Raw genomic sequence first — 19,846 nt, 5'->3', positions numbered from 1 at the left:
GGAGAGATATTAATGACTTAAAAGGAAAAGTCTTACTAGGCCAATGAAACCGATCAATGCACAATGCTCTACTTACAGTAAGCTTAGCTACAGTGTACAATCCAGAAAACATGGTTGTCAGCCGCCACTTCCCACATTCTCAATAGACACCAACATGTCTTCCTATCATAGTAACCCGCCTCAGATTGGTCAGCTCATGTTAGTGGCTGTGTCTGCACCTGTTATCATAGACATTATCTGTTGCTTATGCAATAAGGGAAGTAAATATTATTTGATATGTTATAGTAAAGGGAAGATTGCCTGTGTTAGCCATGGATGCCAGAACATAGTGGCGATTATAGTACTACAAGTGCCAGCATGGGGTGGTCTTCTGTTTGCCGGCGGTCGGGCTCCCGGCGCTCAGTATACCGGCGCCGGGAGCCCGACAGCGGGCATACCGACAATTATTTTCCCTCGTGGGGGTCCACGACCCCCATAGAGGGAGAATAAAATAGTGTGGCGCGCGTAGCGCGCCACCGTGCCCGTAGCGTGGCGAGCGCAGCGAGCCCGCAAGGGGCTCATTTGCGCTCGCCAAGCTGTCGGTAAGCCGGCGGTCGGGCTCCCGGCGCCGGGATGCTGGTCGCCGGGAGCCCGACCGCCGGCCACCCGTAGTGAACCCCCAGCATGCTCTGCTGCTCATGGATATCTAAACATTTTTTCTCTAACGTCCTAGAGGATGATGGGGACTCCGTAAGGACCATGGGGATAGACGGGCTCCGCAGGAGACATGGGAACTTTAAGAAAGAAATTAGTTCCTGGTGTGCACTGGCTCCTTCCTCTATGCCCCTCCTCCAGACTTCAGTTTGATACTGTGCCCAGAGGAGCTGGGTGCTTTTTCAGTGAGCTCTCCTGAGTTTACTGATAGAAAGTATTTTGTTAGGTTTTTTATTTTCAGGGAGCTCTGCTGGCAACAGACTCCCTGCATCGAGGGGAGAGAAGCAGCACTACTCTCTGAAGCTAGGTCCTGCTTCTTAATCTACTGGACACCATTAGCTCCAGAGGGATTGGTACGCAGGATCTCACCCTCGCCGTCCGTCCCAGATCCGCGCCGCCGTCCCCCTCGCAGAGCCGGGTGAGTATGAGAAGAAAAGAAGACATCACAGGCGGCAGAAGACTTCATGATCTTCACTAGAGGTAACGCACAGCACTGCAGCTGTGCGCCATTGCTCCACACACATCACATACTCCGGTCACTGTAAGGGTGCAGAGCGCAGGGGGGGGCGCCCTGGGTAGCATTTGGGACCTCATATTGGCAAAAAGAACACATATATACAGCTGGGCACTGTATTTCTCTATCGTCCTAAGTGGATGCTGGGGTTCCTGAAAGGACCATGGGGAATAGCGGCTCCGCAGGAGACAGGGCACAAAAGTAAAGCTTTTACAGGTCAGGTGGTGTGTACTGGCTCCTCCCCCTATGACCCTCCTCCAGACTCCAGTTAGATTTTTGTGCCCGGCCGAGAAGGGTGCAATTCTAGGTGGCTCTCATAAAGAGCTGCTTAGAGAGTTTAGCTTAGGTTTTTTATTTTACAGTGATTCCTGCTGGCAACAGGATCACTGCAACGAGGGACAGAGGGGAGAAGAAGTGAACTCACCTGCGTGCAGGATGGATTGGCTTCTTGGCTACTGGACATGAAGCTCCAGAGGGACGATCACAGGTACAGCCTGGATGGTCACCGGAGCCACGCCGCCGGCCCCCTCACAGATGCTGAAGCAAGAAGAGGTCCAGAATCGGCGGCTGAAGACTCCTGCAGTCTTCTTAAGGTAGCGCACAGCACTGCAGCTGTGCGCCATTTTCCTCTCAGCACACTTCACACGGCAGTCACTGAGGGTGCAGGGCGCTGGGGGGGGGGGCGCCCTGGGAGGCAAATGAAAACCTTTAAAAAGGCTAAAAATACCTCACATATAGCCCCAGAGGCTATATGGAGATATTTACCCCTGCCTAAATGTACTAAATAGCGGGAGACGAGCCCGCCGGAAAAGGGGCGGGGCCTATCTCCTCAGCACACGGCGCCATTTTCTGTCACAGCTCCGCTGGTCAGGAAGGCTCCCAGGTCTCTCCCCTGCACTGCACTACAGAAACAGGGTATAACAGAGAGGGGGGGCAAAATAAATGGCAATATATTAATATAAAAGCAGCTATAAGGGAGCACTTAATCATAAGGCTATCCCTGTCATATATAGCGCTTTTTGGTGTGTGCTGGCAGACTCTCCCTCTGTCTCCCCAAAGGGCTAGTGGGTCCTGTCTTCGTATAGAGCATTCCCTGTGTGTCTGCTGTGTGTCGGTACGTGTGTGTCGACATGTATGAGGACGTTATTGGTGTGGAGGCGGAGCAATTGCCAAATATGAGGATGTCACCTTCTAGGGGGTCGACACCAGAATGGATGCCTTTATTTGTGGAATTACGGGATAGCGTCAACTCGCTTAAGCAGTCGTTTGCCGACATGAGGCGGCCGGACACTCAATTAGTGCCTGTCCAGGCGCCTCAAACACCGTCAGGGGCTGTAAAACGCCCCTTGCCTCAGTCGGTCGACACAGACCCAGACACAGGCACTGATTCCGGTGGTGAAGGTGACGAATCAACCGTATTTTCCAGTAGGGCCACACGTTATATGATTTTGGCAATAAAGGAGATGTTACATTTAGCTGATACTACAGGTACCACTAAACAGGGTATTATGTGGGGTGTGAAAAAACTACCAGTAGTTTTTACCGAATCAGAAGAATTAAATGACGTGTGTGATGAAGCGTGGGGTGCCTCGATAAAAAACTGCTAATTTCAAAGAAGTTATTGGCTTTATACCCTTTCCCGCCAGAGGTTAGGGAGCGCTGGGAAACACCTCCTAGGGTGGACAAAGCGCTAACACGCTCATCAAAACAAGTGGCGTTACCCTCTCCTGAGACGGCCGCACTTAAAGATCCATCAGATAGGAGGATGGAAAATATCCAAAAAGGTATATACACACATGCAGGTGTTATACTACGACCAGCTATTGCGACTGCCTGGATGTGCAGTGCTGGGGTAGTTTGGTCAGAGTCCCTGATCGAAAATATTGATACCCTGGACAGGGACAATATTTTACTGTCGTTAGAACAAATAAAGGATGCATTTCTTTATATGCGTGATGCACAGAGAGATATCTGCACACTGGCATCACGGGTAAGTGCTATGTCCATTTCGGCCAGAAGAGCTTTATGGACACGACAGTGGACAGGCGATGCGTAGAGGAGTTATTTGGGGTCGGTCTATCGGATTTGGTGGCCACGGCTACGGCCGGGAAATCCACCTTTCTACCTCAAGTCACTCCCCAACTGAAAAAGGCACCGACCTTTCAACCGCAGCCCTTTCGTTCCTTTAAAAATAAGAGAGCAAAGGGCTATTCATATCTGCCACGAGGCAGAGGACGAGGGAAGAGACAGCAACAGGCAGCTCCTTCCCAGGAACAGAAGCCCTCCCCGGCTTCTACAAAAGCCTCAGCATGACGCTGGGGCTTCGCAAGCGGACTCGGGGGCGGTAGGCGGTCGTCTCAAGAATTACAGCGCGCAGTGGGCTCACTCGCAGGTAAATCCCTGGATCCTGCAGATAATATCTCAGGGGTACAGGTTGAAATTAGAGACAGAGCCACCTCGCCGTTTCCTGAAGTCTGCTTTACCAACGTCCCCCTCAGAAAGGGAGACGGTTTTGGAAGCCATTCACAAGCTGTATTCTCAGCAGGTGATAGTCAAGGTACCTCTTCTACAACAAGGGAAGGGGTATTATTCCACTCTTTTTGTGGTACCGAAGCCGGATGGCTCGGTAAGGCCTATTCTAAATCTGAAGTCCTTGAACCTGTACATAAAGAAGTTCAAGTTCAAGATGGAGTCACTCAGAGCAGTGATAGCGAACCTGGAAGAAGGGGACTTTTTGGTATCTTTGGACATCAAGGATGCTTATTGCCACGTTCCAATTACCCCTCACACCAGGGGTACCTCAGGTTCGTTGTACAAAACTGTCACTATCAGTTTCAGACGCTGCCGTTTGGTTTGTCCACGGCACCTCGGGTCTTTACAAAGGTAATGGCCGAGATAATATTTCTTCTTCGAAGAAAAGGCGTATTAATTATCCCATACTTGGACGATCTCCTAATAAGGGCAAGGTCCAGAGAACAGCTAGAGATGGGTTTAGCACTATCTCAAGAGGTGCTAAAGCAGCACGGATGGATTCTGAATATTCCAAAATCCCAATTAATGCCGACAACTCGTCTGCTGTTCCTGGGGATGATTCTGGACACAGTTCAGAAAAAGGTTTTTCTTCCCGAAGAAAAAGCCAAGGAGTTATCTGACCTGGTCAGGAACCTCCTAAAACCAGGAAAGGTGTCTGTACATCAATGCACAAGAGTCCTGGGAAAAAATGGTAGCTTCTTACGAAGCAATCCCTTTCGGCAGATTCCATGCAAAGGGATCTGTTGGACAAATGGTCAGGGTCGCATCTTCAGATGCACCTGCGGATAACCCTGTCGCCGAGGACAAGGGTATCCCTTCTGTGGTGGCTGCAGGAGGCTCATCTATTGGAGGGCCGCAGATTCGGCATGCAGGATTGGATCCTGGTGACCACGGAGGCCAGCCTGAGAGGCTGGGGAGCAGTCACACAGGGAAGAAATTTCCAGGGAGTGTGGTCGAGCCTGAAAAAGTCTCTTCACATAAGCATTCTGGAACTAAGAGCAATCTACAATGCTCTAAGCCAGGCGGAACCTCTGCTTCAAGGAAGACCGGTGTTGATCCAGTCGGACAACATCACGGCAGTCGCCCATGTAAACAGACAGGGCGGCACAAGAAGCAGGAGGGCAATGGCAGAAGCTGCCAGGATCCTTCGCTGGGCGGAGAATCACGTGATAGCACTGTCAGCAGTATTCATCCCGGGCGTGGACAACTGGGAAGCAGACTTCCTCAGCAGACACGACCTTCACCCGGGAGAGTGGGGACTTCATCCAGAAGTTTTCCACATGCTATTAAACCGTTGGGTAAAACCAATGGTGGACATGATGGCGTCTCGCCTCAACAAAACACTGGACAGGTATTGCGCCAGGTCAAGAGATCCGCAGGCAATAGCTGTGGACGCGCTGGTAACACCTTGGGTGTACCAGTCGGTATATGTGTTTCCTCCTCTGCCTCTCATACCAAAGGTATTGAGGATTATACGGCAAAGAGGAGTAAGACTAGTGGCTCCGGATTGGCCAAGAAGGACTTGGTACCCGGAACTTCAAGAGATGGTCACGGACGATCCGTGGCCTCTACTTCTGAGAAGGGACCTGCTTCAGCAGGGTACTTGTCTTTTTCAAGACTTACCGCGGCTGCGTTTGACGGCATGGCGTTTGAATGCCAGATCCTAAAAGGAAAAGGCATTCCAGAAGAAGTCATTCCTACCTTGATAAAGGCAAGGAAGGAAGTCACCGCGAAGCATTATCGCCGTATTTGGCGAAAATATGTTGCGTGGTGCGAGCAGCGGAGTGCTCCGATGGAGGAATTTCAACTGGGTCGTTTTCCTACATTTCCTGCAATCAGGATTGTCTATGGGTCTCAAATTGGGATCTATTAAGGTTCAAATTTCGGCCCTATCAATATTCTTCCAAAAAGAATTGGCCTCAGTCCCTGAGGTCCAGATTTTTATCAAAGGAGTACTGCATATACAGCCTCCTGTGGTGCCTAAGGTGGCACCGTGGGATCTAAATGTAGTTTTAGATTTCCTCAAATCCAATTGGTTTGAACCACTAAAGAATGTGGATTTGAAATATCTCACATGGAAAGTGACTATGTTACTGGCCCTGGCTTCGGCCGGGAGAGTATCTGAACTGGCGGCTTTGTTTTATAAAAGCCCTTATTTAATTTTCCATTCGACATAGGGCAGAGCTGCGGACGCGTCCGCATTTTCTCCCTAAGGTGGTATCAGCGTTTCACCTGAACCAGCCTATTGTAGTGCCTGCGGCTACAGACGACTTGAAGGACTCCAAGTTGTTGGACGTTGTCAGAGCCTTAAAAATATACATTTAAAGGACGGCTGGAGTCAGAAAATCTGACTCGCTGTTTATACTGTATGCACCCAACAAGTTGGGTGCACCTGCTTCTAAGCAGTCGATTGCTCGTTGGATTTGTAACAAAATTCAACTTGTACATTCTGTGGCAGGCCTGCCACAGCCTAAATCTGTTAAGGCCCATTCCGCAAGGAAGGTGGGCTCATCTTGGGCGGCTGCCCGAGGGGTCTCGGCATTACAACTCTGCCGAGCAGCTACGTGGTCAGGGGAGAACACGTTTGTAAATTTTTACAAATTTGATACCCTGGCAAAGGAGGACCTGGAGTTCTCTCATTCGGTGCTGCAGAGTCATCCGCACTCTCCCGCCCGTTTGGGAGCTTTGGTATAATCCCCATGGTCCTTTCAGGAACCCCAGCATCCACTTAGGACGATAGAGAAAATAAGAATTTACTTACCGATAATTCTATTTCTCGGAGTCCGTAGTGGATGCTGGGCGCCCATCCCAAGTGCGGATTATCTGCAATACTTGTACATAGTTATTGTTAACTAATTCGGGTTATTGTTTAGGAAGCCATCTTTCAGAGGCTCCTCTGTTATCATACTGTTAACTGGGTTTAGATCACAAGTTGTACGGTGTGATTGGTGTGGCTGGTATGAGTCTTACCCGGGATTCAAAATCCTCCCTTATTGTGTACGCTCGTCCGGGCACAGTACCTAACTGGAGTCTGGAGGAGGGTCATAGGGGGAGGAGCCAGTACACACCACCTGACCTGTAAAAGCTTTACTTTTGTGCCCTGTCTCCTGCGGAGCCGCTATTCCCCATGGTCCTTTCAGGAACCCCAGCATCCACTACGGACTCCGAGAAATAGAATTATCGGTAAGTAAATTCTTATTATATGTATGAGCCCCCGCCAAAATGACTGTTTAAGCGGGACAGAAGCCCGCCACCGAGGGGGCGGGGCTTCTCCCTCAGCACTCACCAGCGCCATTTTTTCTCCACAGCACCACTGAGAGGAAGCTCCCCGGGCTCTCCCCTGCTGATACACGGTAGAAGAGGGTTGAAAAGAAAGGGGGGGCACATAATTAGGCGCAAAAACTATAACATACAGCAGCTACCTGGTTAACATTAAGTTACTGTGTTATTCCTGGGATATTATAGCGCTGGGGTGTGTGCTGGCATTCTCTCTCTCTGTCTCTCCAAAGGACCTGGTGGGGGAACTGTCTTCAGAAAGGACATTCCCTGTGTGTGTGGTGTGGTGTGTCGGTACGCTTGTGTCGACATGTCTGATGAGGAAGGCTATGTGGGAGAGGAGCGGGAGCAAATGAATGTGGTGTCTCCGCCGTTGGCGCCGACACCTGATTGGATGGATATGTGGAAGGTTTTAAATGATAATGTTAATTCCTTGCATAAAAGATTTGACAAGGCTGATGCATTGGGGCAGTCAGGGTCTCAACCCATGCCTGACCCTATGTCGCAGGAACCGTCAGGGTCTCATAAACGCCCACTATCCCAAATTGTTGACACAGATACCGACATGGATTCTGACTCCAGTGTCGATTACGATGATGCAAAGTTACAACCAAAATTGGCTAAATCCATTCAATATATGATTATAGCAATAAAGGATGTTTTGCACATCACAGAGGAAACCCCTGTCCCTGACACGAGGGTGTATATGTATAAGGGAAAGAAGCCTGAGGTAACTTTTCCCCCCTCACACGAACTGAATGAGTTATGTGAAAAAGCTTGGGAATCTCCAGATAAGAAAATGCAGATTTCCAAACGGATTCTTATGGCGTATCCTTTCCCGCCAACGGATAGGTTACAATGGGAATCCTCCCCTAGGGTGGACAAAGCTTTAACACGCTTATCCAAAAAGGTAGCCCTGCCGTCCCAGGATACGGCTACCCTCAAAGATGCTGCTGATCGCAAACAGGAGGTTACCCTGAAGTCCATTTATACACATTCGGGCACCTTACTAAGACCGGCAATTGCGACGGCCTGGGTGTGTAGTGCTGTAGCGGCATGGACGGATACCTTATCTGAGGAATTGGATACCCTAGATAAGGATACTGTATTATTGACCCTGGGGCATATAAAAGACGCTGTCCTATATATGAGAGATGCTCAAAGAGACATTAGTCTACTGGGCTCTAGAATAAACGCTATGTCGATTTCTGCCAGAAGGGTCCTGTGGACAGGTGATGCCGACTCAAAAAGGCATATGGAGGTTTTACCTTACAAGGGTGAGGAATTGTTCGGGGAAGGTCTCTCGGACCTGGTCTCCACAGCTACAGCTGGAAAGTCAAATTTTTTGCCTTATGTTCCCTCACAGCCTAAGAGAGCACCGCATTATCAAATGCAGTCCTTTCGTTCACAAAGAAACAAGAAAGTCCGAGGTGCGTCCTTTCTTGCCAGAGGTAGGGGCAGAGGAAAGAAGCTGCACAACGCAGCTAGTTCCCAGGAATAGAAGTCCTCACCGGCCTCTACAAAATCCACCGCATGACGCTGGGGCTCCACTGGCGGAGCCGGGCCCTGTGGGGGCACGTCTTCGGAATTTCAGCCACATGTGGGTTCACTCCCAGGTGGATCCTTGGGCAATAGAAATTGTGTCTCAGGGTTACAAGCTGGAATTCGAAGAGGTGCCTCCTCGCTGGTATTTCAAATCGGCCCTACCCTCTTCCCCCCAAGAGAGGGAAATAGTGTTGAACGCAATACAAAAATTGTATCTTCAGCAGGTGGTGGTCAAGGTTCCCCTCCTTCAACAGGGAAGGGGTTATTATTCGACCATGTTTGTAGTCCCGAAACCGGACGGTTCGGTCAGACCCATATTGAATTTAAAATCTCTGAACCTATACTTGAAAAGGTTCAAGTTCAAGATGGAATCGCTAAGAGCGGTCATCGCAAGCCTGGAAGGGGGGATTTTATGGTGTCACTGGACATAAAGGATGCGTACCTTCATGTCCCCATTTATCCACCTCATCAGGCGTACCTAAGATTTGCGGTACCGGATTGTCATTACCAATTTCAGACGTTGCCATTTGGTCTCTCAACGGCCCCGAGGATTTTCACCAAGGTAATGGCGGAAATGATGGTGCTCCTGCGGAAGCAAGGTGTCACAATTATCCCGTACTTGGACGATCTCCTCATAAAAGCGAGATCAAGAGAGCAGTTGCTGAACAGCGTATCTCTTTCACTGAAAGTGTTACAGCAACACGGCTGGATTCTCAATATTCCAAAGTCGCAGTTGGTTCCTACGACTCGTCTGTCCTTCTTGGGCATGATTCTGGACACGGACCAGAAGAGGGTTTATCTCCCGATAGAGAAGGCCCAGGAACTCATGACTCTGGTCAAGAACCTATTGAAACCAAAACAGGTGTCAGTGCATCATTGCACTCGAGTCCTGGGAAAGATGGTGGCGTCATACGAGGCCATTCCCTTCGGCAGGTTCCATGCGAGGACTTTCCAATGGGACCTACTGGACAAGTGGTCCGGGTCACATCTTCAGATGCATCGGTTGATCACCCTGTCCCCCAGGGCCAGGGTGTCACTACTGTGGTGGCTGCAGAGTGCTCACCTTCTCGAGGGCCGCAGATTCGGCATTCAGGACTGGATCCTGGTGACCACGGACGCAAGCCTCCGAGGTTGGGAAGCAGTCACACAGGGAAGAAATTTCCAGGGTCTTTGGTCAAGTCAAGAGACTTGTCTTCACATCAACATCCTGGAGCTAAGGGCCATATACAACGCCCTACGTCAAGCGGAGACCTTACTTCGCGACCGACCAGTTCTGATCCAGTCAGACAACATCACCGTAGTGGCTCATGTAAACCGCCAAGGCGGCACAAGGAGCAGAGTGGCAATGGCGGAAGCCACCAGAATTCTTCGCTGGGTGGAGAATCATGTAAGCACACTGTCAGCAGTGTTCATTCCGGGAGTAGACAACTGGGAAGCAGACTTCCTCAGCAGACACGACATACACCCGGGAGAGTGGGGACTTCATCCAGAAGTCTTCGCACAGATTGTGAGTCGGTGGGAACTGCCACAGATAGACATGATGGCGTCCCGCCTCAACAAAAAGCTACAGAGGTATTGCGCCAGGTCAAGAGACCCTCAAGCAGTAGCGGTAGACGCCCTAGTGACACCGTGGGTGTTCCGGTCAGTCTATGTATTTCCTCCTCTTCCTCTCATACCAAAGGTGTTGAGGATAGTAAGAAGAAAAGGAGTGAGAACAATCCTCATTGTTCCAGATTGGCCAAGACGGACCTGGTATCCAGATCTGCAGGAACTGCTCACAGAAGATCCGTGGCCTCTTTCTCTAAGACAGGACCTGTTGCAACAGGGACCCTGTCTGTTCCAAGACTTACCGCGGCTGCGTTTGACGGCATGGCGGTTGAACGCCGGATCCTAGCAGAAAAAGGCATTCCGGTTGAGGTTATCCCTACGCTGATAAAGGCTAGGAAGGAAGTAACAGCAAAACATTATCACCGTATATGGCGAAAATATGTTTCTTGGTGTGAGACCAAGAATGCTCCTATGGAAGAATTCCATCTGGGTCGTTTCCTTCACTTCCTACAAACTGGAGTGAATTTGGGCCTTAAATTAGGTTCCATTAAGGTCCAGATTTCGGCCCTATCCATTTTCTTTCAAAAAGAATTGGCTTCTCTCCCAGAAGTTCAGACTTTTGTAAAGGGAGTGCTGCATATTCAGCCTCCTTTTGTGCCTCCGGTGGCACCTTGGGATCTTAACGTGGTGTTAAGTTTCCTAAAGTCACACTGGCTTGAACCACTTAAAACGGTGCAGTTGAAATATCTCACGTGGAAGGTGGTCATGTTATTAGCCTTGACTTCGGCTAGGCGAGTGTCTGAATTAGCGGCTTTGTGACATAAAAGCCCCTGTTTGGTTTTCCATATTGATAGAGCAGAATTGCGGACCCGTTCGCAATTTCTGCCAAAAGTGGTTTCATCTTTTCATATGAACCAACCTATTGTGGTGCATGTGGCTACACGTGACTACAGCTGTGTCGAGCTGCTACTTGGTCAGGTTCAAACACTTTTTCAAAATTCTACAAGTTTAATACCTTGGCTGAGGAGGACCTCATGTTTGCTCAATCGGTGCTGCAGAGTCATCCGCACTCTCCCGCCCGTTTGGGAGCTTTGGTATAATCCCCATGGTCCTTACGGAGTCCCCAGCATCCTCTAGGACGTTAGAGAAAATAAGATTTTACTTACCGGTAAATCTATTTCTCGTAGTCCGTAGAGGATGCTGGGCGCCCGTCCCAAGTGCGGACTTCTTCTGCAATACTTGTATATAGTTATTGCTTCAATAAGGGTTATGTTATAGTTGCATCGGTCTTGAACTGATGATATGTTGTTTTCATACTGTTAACTGGGTAGTTATCACAAGTTATCATAGGCGTGCGCAGCACATTTTATTAGGGGGTGCACCGTCGGAGGGGTGTGTCTAGCACCGCCTTTTGGGCGTGTCTAGCACCATCTATTGACGGTCAACACAATATAAAATGTCCACCCTTGTACCAATCTACATTGTCAGATGTTGTGGTGTGCACCAAACAAACACCCCTGATGGCACTCACTGCAATTATATATGCAAAAAAAAAAAGAGAAACAAGATTGCCTTATAGTGGTGCACATTGCTAATATAAAATTTAACTTTTAATTTGTATTAATAAAAAACATTGCAAAATATAGGATAAAATATAGAGGTGAAAAAATAGAAAAAGTGTTTTAAAATATGTGACTCCTCGCACACAGGGCGTCCGCAAACTGTAAGTTCTGTATGCCTTTATAATATGCAAATGTTCATATATTTCACTGTATTTATTAATAAACGTTATATAATTCCCAGCAGTGATTCATGTCTTGTTTTATATTTATTAAATATTATATAGTTACCAGCAATTCATGTCTTATTCTTTATTCATTATTTTCAATATAACCAATAAAGGTCATGTATGACAAGATATACTAATATTCAATCTATATGTAAGAGAATCGAGGAGTCACATATTTTAAAACACTTTTTCTATTTTTTCACCTCTATATTTTATCCTATATTTTGCAATGTTTTTTATTAATACAAATTAAAAGTTAAATTTTATATTAGCAATGTGCACCACTGTAAGGCAATCTTGTTTCTCTTTTTTTTTTTGCATATGTATTACCCTATCTTGCCTGTGGTAGCACCCCTCAGTGAAGATAATTGATATGAACAACACGGTAAACATTTAAGAGGGTTGGTTTAAAGGAACAGACGACTTGTGCGACCTTTTCTTTTTGTATATAACTCACTGCAATTACACTGCTCCTCCTCAGCCTGGTCTGGCTCCCCCTCTCTATCCTCTGCAAGCTGCAGCAGCTTACTTACAAGTCAGTCACTCACTGACACTGACAGTCGCAGACTAGTACTGCTGCTGCTGGAAAAACGAGTGACGTGTCAATGTTGCTGATCCTCATCAGTGGCTGGCGTTGGCATAGCATAGAAGGAGAGAGGTGGGCATGTGGCGGGTAATCACATCATACTGTTTTTGTACATGGAGTTGGAGCTGGGAGTTTGAAAGCCGGTGTCAGTGGCACCCTTGATTAACCCAGGCGTCCGGTCGGTAAGGCAGTCCTGACAGGGTGCAGCGCAGAGGGGACAGTAATCAGCTTGCTCGGCGATCACTACATCAGGCATGTGAGATCGGGGTGCCAGACATTAGGGGGTGCCTGTGCGCACCAGGCACCCCCCCTGCGCACACCTATGCAAGTTATACGGTGTGATTGGTGTGGCTGGTATGTATCTTGCCCTTGGATTAACTAAATCCTTTCCTCGTACTGTCCATCTCTCTGGGCACAGTTTCTCTAACTGAGGTCTGGAGGAGGGGCATAGAGGGAGGAGCCAGTGCACACCAGGAACTAAATTCTTTCTTAAAGTGCCCATGTCTCCTGCGGCACCCGTCTATCCCCATGGTCCTTACGGAGTCCCCAGCATCCTCTACTGACTACGAGAAATAGATTTACCGGTAATTAAAATCTTATTTTTAATGCAAGCACCAGCACAGCAATGCACAGTAAGTATGTCCTGTACCTTAGCAAGTGGTGTGGAAAGAGCCCTTTCAGCACAGGTACCTTTTTTCTTGAAAAGTGCATACAGTATTTTGGGGGGCCCGAGCCTTTTAAGGAATTGAGACCTGTATTGAGCAGATTAGAGATGGCTATCATTTTGGCAACAGGACCTCTCCATGTAGGTTTCCCTGCTATAATGGCACCAGCCCTGGCTAGCATGGGTTAATACTGGTATTGGTATTTTCAGGGAATCCCCGATTTCATCAATACCAACATTGGCTATCAGCCTGAAAGACATCACATGATTTTTATTTCAGTTATACCACATTTAGATGACACTGTCTCTACTGCATGATACACTATTTAAAGCATATACAATGGAAATATATGCATTCACCTAGTACTGTATGCAGCCTTTTTCTGATAACAATTTACAGCTACATGTATAAATTGCGTCCAACTCTACACCAGCCACATAATACCCAGAAAGTAAGAAATACCTGGTAACAACAAACTCGTCTACTATCCCGCAACAGCCGGGCGGCTCCAGAAACTGGGCACTCCCAGCAACCTGGTAGAATGGTCGAGTCTCCCAGAGCCGCTTGCTACCGTTGCCCCCTTCCCGAGTGAAGTGGGCAGAACAGACGGCCAATGATGCGATTTATGTTAAAACGTGTCATGGTGGTCCCGCACCCTGCCTCACAATGTTGGTGATCGCGGCACTGCCTAGTGGGGTTGGGGCCACAGTGATGCAAGTGAATCTCTACACACACCCCAGCACTGCCCACTTCTACCACACCACAGCCCCTCTGTGCCATCCAGACTGTCCCCTCCAAGTCGGGGCAGCCCAAAGATCAGCAAGTATGGGTAAGAATTGCTTCTAACATGCAGGAAAAAGAGGAATTGTATTGTGTGTACTTGTTCAAAATGTAAAACTTCAAGGGACAAGCAAACCTAGTACTTTCCATGGAAATTTGAGGCTATTGACATCTACAATGTACAGTATATGGTTCCTTAAACTGTATAGAGTAACATTTTCAATATAAGACAAGTTTTAAAACAAAATGCACACACTTTCCACCCAGTGGCGTAACTAGAAATTTTTCTCCCCCAAGCCAAAAAATTATTCGGCGCCCCCCTCCCCCCATCCCCCATAATTGGCACTAGTAAAGGGACAAACATGTGCGCGCGTCGCAAAAAATGGGGCGTAGCTTTGTTGAAATGGGCGTGGCTTCTCGTAAAGGGGCGTGGCATTGCAGGAAAAGACTACCTTATACCCCAGTTTTGCAACCTGCACGCCCAAACGTTGGCCACCACAGGAAAGAAAAATAATCCTGATTCATGCCTCTTACATTATTTGTCATTTTTCCTCCATATAATGCCCAGTATACATTATGCCACATACTGCAGTGGCCCTTAGACACTATGCCACACACAATAATGCACGACACAATATGCACACACCGTAATGCCCCCGACACATTATGCCACACATTGTAATGCCTGTGACACATTATGACAGGAATTGCAATGCCCGTTATACATTATGCTACACACTGCAATGCCCCTGATACATTATAGCACATACAATGTCTGTGACACATTATGACACACACCGCAATGACCCTGAGACATTATACCACATACCACAATGCCCGTGATATAGTATACAACACACCGTAATGCCTGACACATTATGACACACACCGCAATGTCCGTGATACATTATGCCACACACTGCAATGACCCTGAGACATTATACCACATATCACAATGCCCGTGATATAGTATACCATACACCGTAATGCCTGTGACACATACCGCAATGCCCGTTATACCCTATGCCACACACCGCAATGCCCCTTATACATTATGCCACACTGCAATGCCCCTGAGACATTATACCACATACCACAATGCCCGTGATATAGTATGCCACACACCGTAATGCCTGTGACACATTATGACACACACCGCAATGTCCGTGATACATTATGCCACACACCGTAATGCCCATTACACATTAAGTACTACAGTAAGGCTTCTAATTACTTTTAAATTACCTGCTCGTTGCCAGGGGTTTCATGCTCCTGGTTCCATGCACGGTGCCAGGGGTTTTCATGCTCAGGGTGTCATGCTCGTTGCCAGGGGTTTCATGCACTGGGTGTCATGCTCGTTGCCAGGGGTTTCATGCTCTTGGTTCCATGCACGGTGCCAGGGGTTTTTATGCTCAGGGTGTCATGCTCGTTGCCAGGGGTTTCATGCACTGGGTGTCATGCTCGTTGCCAGGGGTTTCATGCACTGGGTGTCATGCTCGTTGCTAGAGGGCAGTACTTGTTGCTAGGGCTGTGCTCCCAGTGCCACATATGCCCCCAGTGCCAGATATTCCCCCACAGTGCCAGGTACTCACATGCCCCCAGTGCCAAATATAACCCCCCCCCCCCCATGTGCCAGGTACACATATACCTCCCCAGTGCCAGATATTCCCCCACAGTGCCAGGTACTCACATGCCCCCAGTGCCAAATAAAGCCCCCCCCCATGTGCCAGGTACACATATACCTCCCCAGTGCCAGATATTCCCCCACAGTGCCAGGTACTCACATGCCCCCAGTGCCAAATATAGCCCCCCCCCCCATGTGCCAGGTACACATATACCCCCCCAGTGCCACATATGCCCTCAGTGCCAGATATTCCCCCACAGTGCCAGGTACTCACATGCCCCCAGTGTCAAATATAGCCCCCCCATGTGCCAGGTACACATATACCCCCCCAGTGCCACATATGCCCCCAGTGCCAGATATTCCCCCACAGTGCCAGGTACTCACATGCCCCCAGTGCCAAATATAACCCCCCCCCATGTGCCAGGTACACATATACCCCCCAGTGCCACATATGCCCCCCGAAGTGCTCCCCCTCCCCCTGTGCCGAATATGATCCCCCAGTGCCAGTTAAATTCCCCCCCTCCCTGCGCTCCCCCGCTGTTTTGTGATGGAGGGACACGGAAGGCACAGCGCGCGCCTCTCCTGTGTCCCTCCTGCGTCTCTGGTGGGTCTGTTAAAGGAAGTGCCGGTTCGTGAGCCAATCAGAGCTCACGAACGGCACTTCATTTATTAGACCCGCCGGAGACCCAGGAGGGACACAGGAGAGGCGCGCGCTGTGCCCTCCGTGTCCCTCCATCACAGCAGCGGAGGGAAGGAGGGAGAGGAGACAGCAGATTGACATGCGGATGCTCGTCCGCATGTCAATCTGCGCTAAATCAGTGGCGGCGCCCCCGCAGCCCTGCGCCCCCAAGCCACCGCCACGGCTGCGGGGGCAGTAGTTACGCCACTGTTTCCACCCCCATCATCCTTAACCTTTTCCGCAATAGCTTTTAGTGTATTTTTATTCTACAAAAGCAAAGCAGTCACTACAGGAAAATGGTGCTTGAAGAGCATATGCCTAGGGTGGAGGCAGCAGAGGGAATCGCTGAGACCCTGCTGTGTTCTGTGATCTAACTCCTGTAGTTGCTGAAGCTGACACCTTGTTGCAGGGAATTGGAATGTGCAATAACAAGGCATTGTAATGCTGATATGTTTATTACTGATATTGGTTTATGAGGAATATTAATCCCAGGAGCTATGTCGGAAAGAGATGATATGTTGGCAATTTACATGGCAGAAACAAATCAGAGTTATTTCATTAATTTTGTTTTATTTTATACAGTAGTTGCCATTTAAAAAAAAAATACTCAACTGTAGTTAATATACATTCAATTTTAAAAACATATCTTCCTAAAGTATTATCTCATAATATTTGATAATAATAAAGTATTGTGGATATTACATTTTATACACATAATAAATCTGATGCACTATACAGCGGTTTAATTCATCTAGCCATCATATAATTCCTTCTTCTCAGTTGCTGTAATACTGTAATTTTAAAACATCTACCTTCAGTATTTCTCTTACGTCCTAGGGGACACTGGGAATCCATTTAGTACCATGGGGTATAGACGGGTCCACTAGGAACCTTGGGCACTTTAAGAATTTGATAGTGTGGGCTGGCTCCTCCCTCTATGCCCCTCTTACCAGAGTCAGTTTAGAAAATGTGCCCAGAGGAGCCGGTCACGCTTATGGAAGCTCCTGAAGAGTTTTCTGCATTTACTTTATATATTTGTTATTTTCAGGCAGGACTGGATGGCACCAGCCTGCCTGCTTCGTGGGACTTAGGGGGGAGAACGGCCCAACCTCTTGAAGGGTTAATGGTCTCATTCTCCACTGACAGGACACTAGCTCTTGAGTGAACTATTCGCAAGCCCCACCACGGCAAGCATACATTCCCGCAGCACGCCGCCACCCCTAACAGAGCCAGAAGAATGAAGAGTGGTGAGTACTAAGACGGCATCCCAGTTAAGGGGGGCGCCGGCCATTATGGTGGCATGAGGGTACGGAGACGCACGGCTTCTACATGGGGCGGCTGGGTCTCCAGACTCAGTACGCAGTGCAGATGCACAGCTTCTGAGGGGGCGAACTGTGTCTAAGTACACTATACGTGTACACAGTACCCAGACTGGCATCACAGACTTAAAAGGGGGCTGACTCCATTTTAAGCACTAAATTTACCTCAGCCAGTATAAAAAAAAACGGGAAGACCGCGTGCCATTGCAGGGGCGGGGCTTCACTATAAGCGGATCCAGCAGCTCACAGGCACCATTTTCCCTCTGCAGCGGACACAGACGCTGACAGACAGGGACACGCAGCTCCTCCGGAGGGACTCCAAATTTCCTCATCGGTACCAGGGGGTCATAGCAGGGGGGGAGTGATTATTAGTGTACTAAGTCCCCAATCTGGGAATTTAGTCTGCGAACCGGCTAAGCTTGGCATTAGCGGTAAGAGCGTCGTGTGCTGGCTCCATACTTTCTCTGTGTCTCCCTGGAAGGGCTCTTTGTGGGTTAATTGTGCATTTTAACCTTTTCCTGTGTGTGTATGCTGTCACTATTACAGTATGTCAGGCAAAGAATGTGATTCATGTAAGGCACAGTGTTCCTCTTCCCCAGGGGGTTCACCAGTGTGTACTCAATGTACTGTCCCTTCCCAGACTAGCGGGGCAGAGCCAGCATGGCCGGACTCCATAAGGGGAATAATTTCCAATATTTCTACAAATTTGTCCCACAGTGAGAAAGAGATGCAATTCTTAAGACAATCTATGACTGAGCTTATCAAAAGAGACTCGGTACCCAAACCAGTGTCTCAGTCCCCTGCCATTTGTTCACAAAAATGTACTTTAGCCCATATCCTACAGTCTGACTCTGAGGATAAGGGGTCAGACATGGAGGAAGGGGAGGTGGACTCAGAGGTGGGGGAGGGTACTCTGTCACAGGGAATAGTCAGTTCTGCTGGAACCTCAGCACTCTCCCACCCGGTTTGGGAGCTCTGGTACTTCCCCATGGTACTAAATGGATTCCCAGTATCCCCTAGGATGTAAGAGAAAATAGGATTTTAATTACCTACCGGTAAATCCTTTCTCGTAGTCCGTAGGGGATACTGGGCGCCCGCTCGGTGCTTCGTTCTTCCTGCACTGTTACTTGGTTAAGTAATGTTGATTGGTTCAGCTGTTGCGGTTCCTGTTTTCACGTTTGGTTAGCATGGCTTACCTCTTGTTTTGTGTGTGCTGGTTCGTAATCTCACCACTTTCCTTATCTATCATTCTCTCAAATTATATACGTCTCCTCGGGCACAGTTTCCTAGACTGAGTCTGGTAGGAGGGGCATAGAGGGAGGAGCCAGCACACACTGTCAAATTCTTAAAGTGCCCAAGGCTCCTAGTGGACCCGTCTATACCCCATGGTACTAAATGGACTCCCAGTATCCCCCTACGGACTACGAGAAAAGGATTTACCGGTATTTTCTGTGCTAATCAGCTTGTTTAATGTCAGGAGATACTTGGACTTTCTTTATTGTGTCACCTAAAGGATATCCAGCAACCAATTATTAAGGGCTGATCACCTTGACCAACTTAAAGTAAAAAATGAATTATATAGCATGTTTGAAAAGAAACATTGAAACATATCTGCAGTATTCACGGATTACAAATAGATAAAGGTAAATAGATAGATCAATAGATAGATAGATAGATAGATAGATAGACAGACAGATAGACGGCAATGGTGCGATTCTGCCTAAAGGTCGATTTTGACTTTGCGATTTCCCTTGAACCCCCCAGAGCCCAGAACCACCGATATTGCCTATACACACGATGCTATTTTGGCTATGTACAATTTTAACTATATACAATTTTGACTATACTAGAAACTAGATTGTACACTTTCTCGTCAAAATTGACCTGCCTGCGCAGTCTATTTTTTCTTGCGATATCGACCCCGCGGGAGCACGCATCGGTATCACAAGCGATATTACTGTATCACTACACATGGGGGGTAATTCCAAGCAGGATTTTTGTTAGCAGTTGGGCAAAACCATGTGCACTGCAGGGGAGGCAGATATAACATGTGCAGAAAGAGTTAGATTTGGGTGGGTTATTTTGTTTCTGTGCAGGGTAAATACTGGCTGCTTTATTTTTACACTGCAAATTAGATTGCAGATTGAACACACCCCACCCAAATCTAACTCTCTCTGCACATGTTATATCTGCCTCCCCTGCAGTGGACATGGTTTTGACCAGTGCCGAAACTAGCGAGCGGTGGTCCCAGGTGCGACAAAATGCTTTGCCCCCCCCCCCCCCTCCCATCCCATCC

At 48.3% G+C, this 19,846-nt stretch overlaps 1 protein-coding gene across 4 annotated transcripts in view; it reads left to right on the top strand.

Annotated features, from left to right (window-relative positions):
- Positions 1 to 19,846, top strand: part of MCTP1 (multiple C2 and transmembrane domain containing 1) — a 1,810,807-nt gene that overhangs the window by 1,355,952 nt on the left and 435,009 nt on the right. The gene's annotated exons all lie outside the window — the stretch shown is intronic.

This window comes from Pseudophryne corroboree, chromosome 1, assembly GCF_028390025.1.
Source record: "Pseudophryne corroboree isolate aPseCor3 chromosome 1, aPseCor3.hap2, whole genome shotgun sequence".
NCBI lineage: Eukaryota > Metazoa > Chordata > Amphibia > Anura > Myobatrachidae > Pseudophryne > Pseudophryne corroboree.
Note: the sequence above shows the minus strand (reverse complement) of the source record. Positions and strands in the feature narration are given on the sequence as shown.